Here is a 9,951-nt window from a genome sequence, read left to right on the forward strand (position 1 = left end):
AATCCGTGTTGTGGGCATGAACTGACCAAATCTTTGAACCTTTCCCAACATTGGAAGAATGTTTCATCTTCCTTTTGGGCAAAGTTCATGATCGCTTTTCTGAGGGTAATCGTTTTATGATGTGGGAAGAATTTTTTTATGAATTCCCTCTACATATCGTTCCATGTGCCAATGGATCTAGGACGCAGTGAATGTAACCACGTCTTAGCTTTCTCTTTTAAGGAAAAAGAAAAGAGTTTCAGCCTAATTGTATCCTCGGATACATTAGGAAAACATAATGTAGCTATAATCTCATCGAACTCTTTCAAATGCAAATATGGACTTTCTGATTCAAGTCCATGGAATTTGGGAAGGAGTTGGATAACTCCTGGCTTGATGTCCATTTGTCCTGTGTTTTCAGGAAAAATCATGCATGAGGGCATACTCACTCCGCCGGTTGTAGATAATCTCGTAAAGTACGAGGCGGGGGTGCCTGATGCACCTCATTCTCATCTTGGGTATCCTCCACCCTGGGTGGAAGTGGAGGAGGTTGGTCTTCAGCCATAACTTCCATTAACTCAGGGGATTTCGAGCGGTGTCTAGTCCTGTGATGGATAGTCAACCCCTCAACCAATCCTCCTTCAGTCAAGAGACGTCGAGTGTCGTCACGGGCCCACTTGGGCATGAAAACACTCGCAGCCCTCAATTAAAAACTTAACCCTAGGAAAATCTAGCAAGAAAGAGAGAGTTGGAAAGAAATTACCAAATTGGAGTCCTGAGTTAAAACCTGCAAAATAAAATAAAATAAGTTAGATTCTAAAAAGAGAAGAACAATTCTTTAAAAGAAAGATAGAAGTGAACTAGCTTCTAAAAGAAAGAATTCCTAAAAGAAAGTAAAAATTTCTAAAATAAGTTAAGAGAGTCCTAAACTAGAAAGTAGATTACTAAAAGAGAATTGAAAAATAGAAAGTAGGGAAGGAGTGTACCGAATTAGAGATTTCTATCTTAAAGGCCTACAAAATAGGAAGGTTAGTTTCTAAAGAATTCTAAAAATAAATTAAGAAACAAAATTAGATTCTAAAAGTGTCAGAATTAGAAAGTTACTAAAATAAAACAAAAATAGAAAGTTAATTTCTAAGAAGGGAAAGAAATAACCTAAATTCTAAAAATAAACTATTTCCTACAGAAGGGAGGATACTAGAATTAGAAAATTTCTAAAATTTAAACCCTAATTCTAAAAATATGAAAAAGTAGAGAGATTAGGAAGGAATTACCAATTTAGAAACTTATGTCCAGATCCTATAAAACAGGAAACAAGTTAAGTTCTAAAAATAGAATAAAATAAAATAAAAACTTCTATCCTAAAGTAAGTAAAATCCTAATCCTAACTTAATTCTAAAACTAATTAATTTCAGAAAAACGTAACCGGCAACGGCGCCAAAAACTTGTTCACTCCCCAAGTATAGGGTTGTGATGTAGTAATAAACTCGGTAAGACCGAGGTCGAATCCACAGGGACTGAAACTTGTACGTTTCCTGAAACTAGGTAGAAATAGAACTAGACTAAGATGTGATCTAAACCAAATAGAATTTAAGAAATAATTGTGGAATAATTATCTAAAACTTTAAGGAATTCAGAGGAAGGAAACTAGGGATTCAGAGGATCCACTTGTAGAGATCAGGAAGATCTTATGCCTGCATCAATGTTTATGGAATTCAAACTGAACTTACTTGATCTGGTTTTCAAGAGATGAAAGGTATATGAATTAGAATGGATTCCATCATCTAACCATGCCCAGGAGACAAAGCAAACAACAGGATTAAACTAATTACCAACCAATCAACAATGTATGAGGATCAGGAAGGGTACCGTCATCCTACCATGCCCATGGAGCAATAATGAACAACTGGGCTTCCTGACTTCATAAACATAAAAAAGGGAAAGAAATATTCAAAGCCCTTGCAATCCCATTGTAATTTCAGTCACAACAGACCATTAAAGGCTAGGAAAAATATTCCTTTAATAATTAAATGTATCAAATGCAGTTTATGAATTAAAGGCATGAACAGTATCTCCCATCTCGCTATAGGCTTCACCTCTTAGCCCTAGCTAAGAGGTTTAGCCGACCATGATTAGCCTAAATCCAAAACAAATAGAAAGAAAAAGAAAACGAAAAGGAGAAGAAGAGAAGAAGAAAGAGCTTATTGTTCTTTCAGCCTCCACATTCCATCTTCTCTTCCTAACGTGCAGCAGCAGCCCATAACCGAACTTCAGCTCTCCCTGACGTGCAGCCCTTCCTTTCCACCAAAGATCAGCCGTGCACTCCACGTTCAGCAGCCGATTGGAAACCAAGCTTCAGCTCTCCACGTCCCTGCCCCTCACGAAAAATCCCAGACCGAGCACCCCCTCTCTCTTGATCACACGCTCCTTATAGAGCTGTCCTCCGAGAGTCCTACAGGAAATAGGACGCGGAGATACTCCTTACGCAGCCAGGACTGGTGGAGAGCTGGAATCCGCAAACAAGCCAGCTGCGGAAGCTTTCTCTACGCAGCGTGCGAAACAGGGACGGTTCCGGTTCGACGCTGGTGATGATGGGCCCCAATTATAGTATTTCTTTCGAAAATCAGAGCCGTTTAATGTATTTGTAGGACCGATTTAGGCCATGAGCCAAAATCTGGAATGAATCCAAATCTTAGGTGGGCCGCAATATCAATCAACGTGGCATCCTTTCCTCCCATCTTCCAATCTTGCTGTTGTGCATGGTTGCAAAAGAACACCATGGTTCTTGTTGAAATCATTCCTTGGACCCACTGGACAGCTCGGATCATCCATCTGGATGATCTTTGTGGGCCACAAGAATCCAACCCGAGCCCCTGTTTACAATTTTCATCTCTGCTTCGGTTTCCACGGAAGTGCAATAATCAGTGGGGCCACTATGGAAATCTTCTAGAAAATCAGCTCCGTCCATTAGTTTCCTCATGAAAAACCGGTCAGTCCTGATCGGTTTTGGCTCAAAAACCGTGGTGGCCCACCTGTTGGATCTTTCGACCGTCTAACCTGCATTTACATGGTTTGAGAACCTATTTTCGATGTTCTTGGAATTCTGTCACTTAGGTTGTGATAAGAGGGCCCTTGGGACTCTGATGGACGGTGCTGATTAGATCATTGAGGTGGCATGGTGGCCCACAAGCCAAAATCGTCGGGCATAGGTGCGAACGCTGGATGTTCGCGCTGGAGAAGGAGAAAGAGAAGGAGACGGGTCTCCTTTGTTGACCGTGAAACCCTGTTCCAGTGTACCGCGAATGTACGTATGATGTGCACACACACCACTTAAGGTGGGTCCCACCTTGAGGTATATGAAATATCCGCTCCGATCATCTGGTTCTTCGCATGATTTAAGGCATTGAGACCAAAGATGAGGTGCATCCAGAGATCAAGTGGGCCCCAGATCAGTAATTTGTGGGCTGATCTGTCCATTGGGCCACTTCCACAGCGATCCAATGGATGAAATTTTACGTGTACGGTTCATTTATGGTCCTCAGGCCACGTATGGAGTTTCGAACTGATCAAATGGTGGGAACCCTATGATCTTGCATTCTGGACACTGTTCAGGTCACTTGAGCTTCAATTCCTCGATTTTCTTGGATCCCTGATGTGTACTTCTGTTGATCTTGGGTCTCTGGAGTCCGTCCCACGCTTTGGTGTCATTAGAGCGTTAAGTCCATGCTTTAAGTACCCTTTTCGGTCCAGGCTTGTACATACACTCTGCATTATAAACACGATTAATCAGGCCATTAAGCTGTATCATGCGTGTAAATCTATGCTATAACTGGGTCTGATATGCAATATTTGACCCTCAACAAACAGTCTTTACCATAGGTTTGCTCCCTATAGGTGAGGATTCGATTCCCCATGAATGATATGTGAAAAAGTTGGGTGTACAGTCTTTACCTTAGGTTTGCTCCCTATAGGTGAGGATCTGATCCCTCTTCTTGGCGTTACTTCTAAGGAAAAAATTAAAAAATTAAAAGAATAAAAAGATAATATGTAAGCGAAGTTGAGTTATCGTGAATTCTCTTAGTTGTTACCAATGATATCCTTAAATATCGAGGTGAATCTTAATGTTGACAAGTTGAGATTAGACTATACATTCATAGATCTCAATGGTTAGAATTTTTCTAATTAATGGAATAATACTTTGAACTTGATTATGAAGTTTACCGTGTGCTGGAGTCTAGGAGAAAGTAATATCCAACAGTTATGAATCTAAAAATTCTCATATCTGGATTACTCTGCAAAAATCACTTGAGTTTATAAATTGTTCTGTAATTCTTAACTTATTTTTCGCATACTTTGCTCGGGACTAGCAAAATGCTGGTTGGGGGTTGTGTTGAGGGTCAAATATTACATATCAGACCCAGTTATTGCCTGGATTTATGAACATGGTACCATTGAATAACCCATTTTAATCATATTTGTGTTGCAAGGTGAAATCGCGAGCTGAGACTGGATCGGGATGCTAAAAGTACGGATTTAACGTTCAGAATGCACCAAGGCAAGGGACGGACTCCAGGGGACCAAGATCGACGGAATTACACGCCAGGGATCCGCGAAAATTGAGAAACTGAAGCTCAAGCGGCTTGAAAGTCAGCCAGAATGCAAGATCACTGGGTTTCCATCATCTGTTTGGCTCGAAACTTTATACATGGCTCGAGGACCAAAAACTAACTGTACACGTCAAATTTCAGCCATTGGATCCTTGTGAAAGTGGCTGAACTAACAGATCAGTCCATAAAATCCTGATTTCGGGCCCACCCGCTGTCCAGATACGCTTTAACTTCGGCCCCCACGGCTTAAATGAAATGAGGAACAAGATGGTTGGTGTGGATTTCTCATAATAATCATACAGTGTACATAGTACACTTTTTGCACTAAGAGTGCATGGCAACACAGGGGCGTATAGAACTTGAACTCTGTTTCTTTCATGAAACAGAGACTGCGGATGATCTCAGTGGGCCATCATCATGGTCTAAATGCTCAATCCGAGCCGTCCATCATGCAGAGGGGCTCGATTTAGCCAAACCCATGTTGACTTTATGCACTCATGCATGCACACGTGTTGGTTTCAATGGTCACAAATGGACTGCCCTACAACTATTGCAGCTGATTTCTTCCATGGACCACACCGATTTGGATCCAAAAACAGTGATTTCCGGCTGGTTTTTCGAGCAGAATACATTGGACGGCGTGGATTTACTAAATCGACAGCGAATGGAGGCCTGCCATCATCACAGCGTAAGAACTAGCAGTCCCTGTTTACGCAGGGACGTGCGTTCGCTCGTCCGGCCTTCCGTGGGCCACCACCGTTGATTGTATGGTCCATCTGGACTGTACACAGGCTCCAGGGGATGGGGATGACCCCAGCCAAGATTTCTTTTTGCTTCAATGCATGCCCACACAGGCATATCTCATGTAAACGCAAGAATAAACGGTACAGTTAAAAGCCTGATTGGTTCCACTTGTAGGGATCAGGGAGATCTTATGCCTGCATTAAGATTTATGGAAATCAAACTGAACCTACCTGATCTGGTTTTTAAGAGATGAAAAGTATATGAATTGGAATGGATTCCATCATCTAACCATGCCCAGGAGACAAAGCAAACAACAGGATTAAACTAATTACCAACCAATCAACCATGTATGAGGATCAGGAAGGGTACTGTCATCCTACCATGCCCATGGAGCAATGATGAACAACAGGGCTTCCTGACTTCATAAACATAAAAAGGGGAAAGAAATATTCAAAGCCATTGCAAACCCATTGTAATTTCAGTCACAACAGACCATTAAAGACTAAGAAAAATATTCCTTATAATAATCAACTTAAAACCAAGCTCAGTTCAGAAATTTAAATTAAATGCATGAAATAGTGTCTCCCATCTCAATACAAGCTTCACCTCTTAGCCCTAGCTAAGAGGTTTAGCCAAACATGACTGGGCTAAACAAAGCAAGTGATAATAGAGAAACAAAGAAAGAAAAGAACAAGAGGGAAAAAAAACCAGCTTAAATAAACTTCACTTCCTGTCTTCTCTTAGACCCAACTCTTGCTCACGTCCACGCCGCCTCCGTTCCTTCACGTCTTGCCCCTTCCTTCTCTGTTTCTTCTCTTTCTTATAGCCCCAGGGCCCTAGAGACATCCGTTTGATGTTGCCACTGTTGGTGGGATTTCTTACGCAGCAGCGTGCGCAAGCAAGGATTGCGGACCGAGCTTCATTGTTGATGGGGCCCACGATCAGTGTTGCGTGAAGAATCCAGTCCGTCCACTGGATTGTGCACGGAAAACCAGTCAGACATGACCGCTTCTACTCTAGTTTGGTGCAACCAATCAGGCTTTTAACTGTACCGTTTATTCTTGCGTTTACATGAGATTTGCCTGTGTGGGCATGCATTGAAGCAAAAGGAAATCTTAGCTGGGGTCATCCCCATCCCCTGGAGCCTGTGTACGGTCCAGATGGACCATACAATCAACGGTGGTGGCCCACGGAAGGCTGGACGCGCGAACGCACGTCCCTGCGTAAACAGGGACTGCGTAGTTCTTACGCTGTGATGATGGCAGGCCTCTATTTCAAATGAGAGATCCAAGCCGTCCATTGAATTCCTCTCGGAATTTCAGTTGGGAAGGGACGGTTTTGGATCAGATTCGGCGTGACCCACGAAAGAAATCAGCTGCAATAGTTGTAGGGCAATCCATTTGTGACCATTGAAACCAACACGTGTGCGTGCATGAGTGCATAAAGTCAACATGGGTTTGGCTAAATCGAGCCCCTCTGCATGATGGACGGCTCGGATTGAGCATTTGGACCATGATGATGGCCCACTGAGATCATCCGCAGTCTCTGTTTCATGAAAGAAACAGAGTTCGAGTTTTGTACGCCCTTGTGTTGCCATGCACTCTTAGTGCAAAAAGTGTACTATGTACACTGTATGATTATTATGAGAAATCCACACCAACCATCTTGTTCCTCATTTCATTTAAGCCGTGGAGGCCGAAGTTAAAGCGTATCTGGACAGCGGGTGGGCCCGAAATCAGGATTTTATGGACTGATCTGTTAGTTCAGCCACTTTCACGAGGATCCAATGGCTGAAATTTGACGTGTATGGTTAGTTTTTGGTCCTCGAGCCATGTATAAAGTTTCGAGCCAAACAGATGATGGAAACCCAGTGATCTTGCATTCTGGCTGACTTTCAAGCCGCTTGAGCTTCAGTTTCTCAATTTTCGCGGATCCCTGGCGTGTAATTCCGTCGATCTTGGTCCCCTGGAGTCCGTCCCTTGCCTTGGTGCATTCTGAACGTTAAATCCGTACTTTTAGCATCCCGATCCAGTCTCAGCTCGCAATTTCACCTTGCAACACAAACATGATTAAAATGGGTTATTCAATGGTACCATGTTCATAAATCCAGGCAATAACTGGGTCTGATATGTAATATTTGACCCTCAACACAACCCCCAACCAGCATTTTGCTAGTCCCGAGCAAAGTATGCGAAAAATAAGTTAAGAATTACAGAACAATTTATAAACTCAAGTGATTTTTGCAGAGTAATCCAGATATGAGAATTTTTAGATTCATGACTGTTGGATATTACTTTCTCCTAGACTCCAGCGCACGGTAAACTTCATAATCAAGTTCAAAGTATTATTCCATTAATTAGAAAAATTCTAACCATTGAGATCTATGAATGTATAGTCTAATCTCGACTTGTCAACATTAAGATTCACCTCGATATTTAAGGATATCATTGGTAACAACTAAGAGAATTCACGATAACTCAACTTGGCTTACATATTATCTTTTTATTCTTTTAATTTTTTAATTTTTTTCATTAGAAGTAACGCCAAGAAGAGGGATCAGATCCTCACCTATAGGGAGCAAACCTAAGGTAAAGACTGTACACCCAACTTTTTTCACATATCATTCATGGGGAATTAAATCTACACCTATAGGGAGCAAACCTATGGTGTAGACCATTCGCCCAATCCATTCAATTTTCCAAGTTGGTTCCTTTCATGTTTAGTGATTACCAAGTTAATCTTTCAATATTAAACTGAAACCTTAATATGCACGCGAGATGTGTCCTGCGAATTCATGTCTCAATCAATGTTTACAATTTCTAGTAATGGATTAACGATTCAAACTTAGCTGTGAAATTTGATAGATAACTGAATCCAAGAGTCATCAAGTACCAACATCACGCATCTTGTAGTTCTAAATCCAAGATAGCCGTCAAAATCGCTTCGAATTCATATGAAATTCTAGAAAAATTTAAAAATTTTCACAATTTCTGCTCAAGACTAAGAAAATACTGATTAGGAAACCTAATCTCCCACCCCCAACCTAAAATCTACATTGTCCTCAATGTAAAAGAAATAAGCATGCGATGCACATGGGACAAAATAAGTAAATGAGAAGTGATGGAAAGATAATACCTGGATGAAATAATCAAGAGGCTTTCCAAAGATATCTACGTAAGAGCGGGTTAGCACAAGAGAGAAACGAACAGAAGAAAAATGAAATCCTACCTACACCACTTTCGTAGGTGCTCTCGATTGCATTTAGTGTATGCAACAAGCCTTTAAACCCCTAGGTTACCCCTAGTGGACGAGTTGTAGTCTCGTGAGGGTTTGCAGTAATGTTACCCACAAACATTTAACTAATGAATGAGAAAAGTGAAATGGAATGAAAATTTGGGTTGCGTCCTAGGAGCGCTAAGTTTAACGTCTTCAACTAGACAAGAAAACGATAAACCTACCCATACCTCCATCAGACTAGGAGATTAATCCTGGTAAACAGGATCAGTCAGAGGCATGGACATGTCCTCTGAATCAAATTTCTCGACAAATGGTTTCAATCGATGGCCATTGACTTTAAACTCCTTACCATTGTCGGGATCTCTTATCTCAACGGCCCCATGAGGAAAAACAGTAACAACAATGTAAGGGCCGGTCCAACAAGATCGAAGCTTACCCGGAAAGAGATGTAATCGAGAATTGTACAAAAGGACCTTCTGACCAGGCATGAATGATTTTCGCAAAATGTGTTGGTCATGAAATGCTTTCGTCTTGTCCTTGTAAATTCTCGAATTATCATACGCATTATTCCAGATTTCTTCAAGTTCATTCAATTGAAGTTTGCGTAGCGAGCCAGCGTTGTCCAGATTGAAATTAAGATTTTTGATCGCCCAGTATGCTTTATGTTCCAACTCCACAGGCAAGTGACAATCCTTCCCATAGACAAGTCTAAAGGGAGACATTCCAATAGGGGTTTTAAAGGCAGTACGGTATGCCCATAAGGCATCGGTCAATCGGATTGACCAATCCTTACGATCTGGGTTAACCGTTTTCTCCAAAATGTGTTTGATCTCCCTATTGGAAATCTCAGCTTGTCCACTTGTCTATGGATGGTATGGGGTGCTCACCTTATGAGAGATACCGTATTTCTTCATTAAGCTCTCGAATGGTCTATTACAAAAGTGTGAGCCCCCATCACTAATGATGGCTCGAGGCGTTCCGAATCGAGAAATGATGTTTTCTTTTAGGAATTTAATGACCGTGCGATGGTCATTCTTTCGACATGGAATCGCTTCGACCCATTTAGTAACATAATCCACGGCGAGCAAAATATACAGATTTCCAAACGATAGGGGGAATGCTCCCATGAAATCGATGCCCCAGCAATCAAATGCTTCAATGATAAGGATGGGATTCAAAGGCATCATATTTCGACGGGACAATGCTCCCAATTTCTGGCCACACTCACAAGCTTTGCAAAACTCATGAGTGTCCCTAAACATAGTGGGCCAGTAAAAGCCACACTGCAGAATCTTGGCCGTGGTCTTTTTAGCAGAAAAGTAACCACCACAGGCCTCTGAGTGACAGAAGGAGATGACGCTCTGATGCTCATCGTCTGGTACAC

The 9,951-nt window shown here is 41.7% G+C and overlaps 1 non-coding gene across 1 annotated transcript; it reads left to right on the forward strand.

The window, feature by feature from the left end:
* Nucleotides 1-107, forward strand: LOC131219842 (small nucleolar RNA R71). Its single transcript, XR_009158484.1, has one exon. It is a non-coding gene; the product is annotated as a small nucleolar RNA R71 (small nucleolar RNA).
* The last annotated feature ends 9,844 nt before the right edge of the window (nt 108-9,951 follow it).

This window comes from Magnolia sinica, chromosome 11, assembly GCF_029962835.1.
Source record: "Magnolia sinica isolate HGM2019 chromosome 11, MsV1, whole genome shotgun sequence".
Lineage (NCBI taxonomy): Eukaryota > Viridiplantae > Streptophyta > Magnoliopsida > Magnoliales > Magnoliaceae > Magnolia > Magnolia sinica.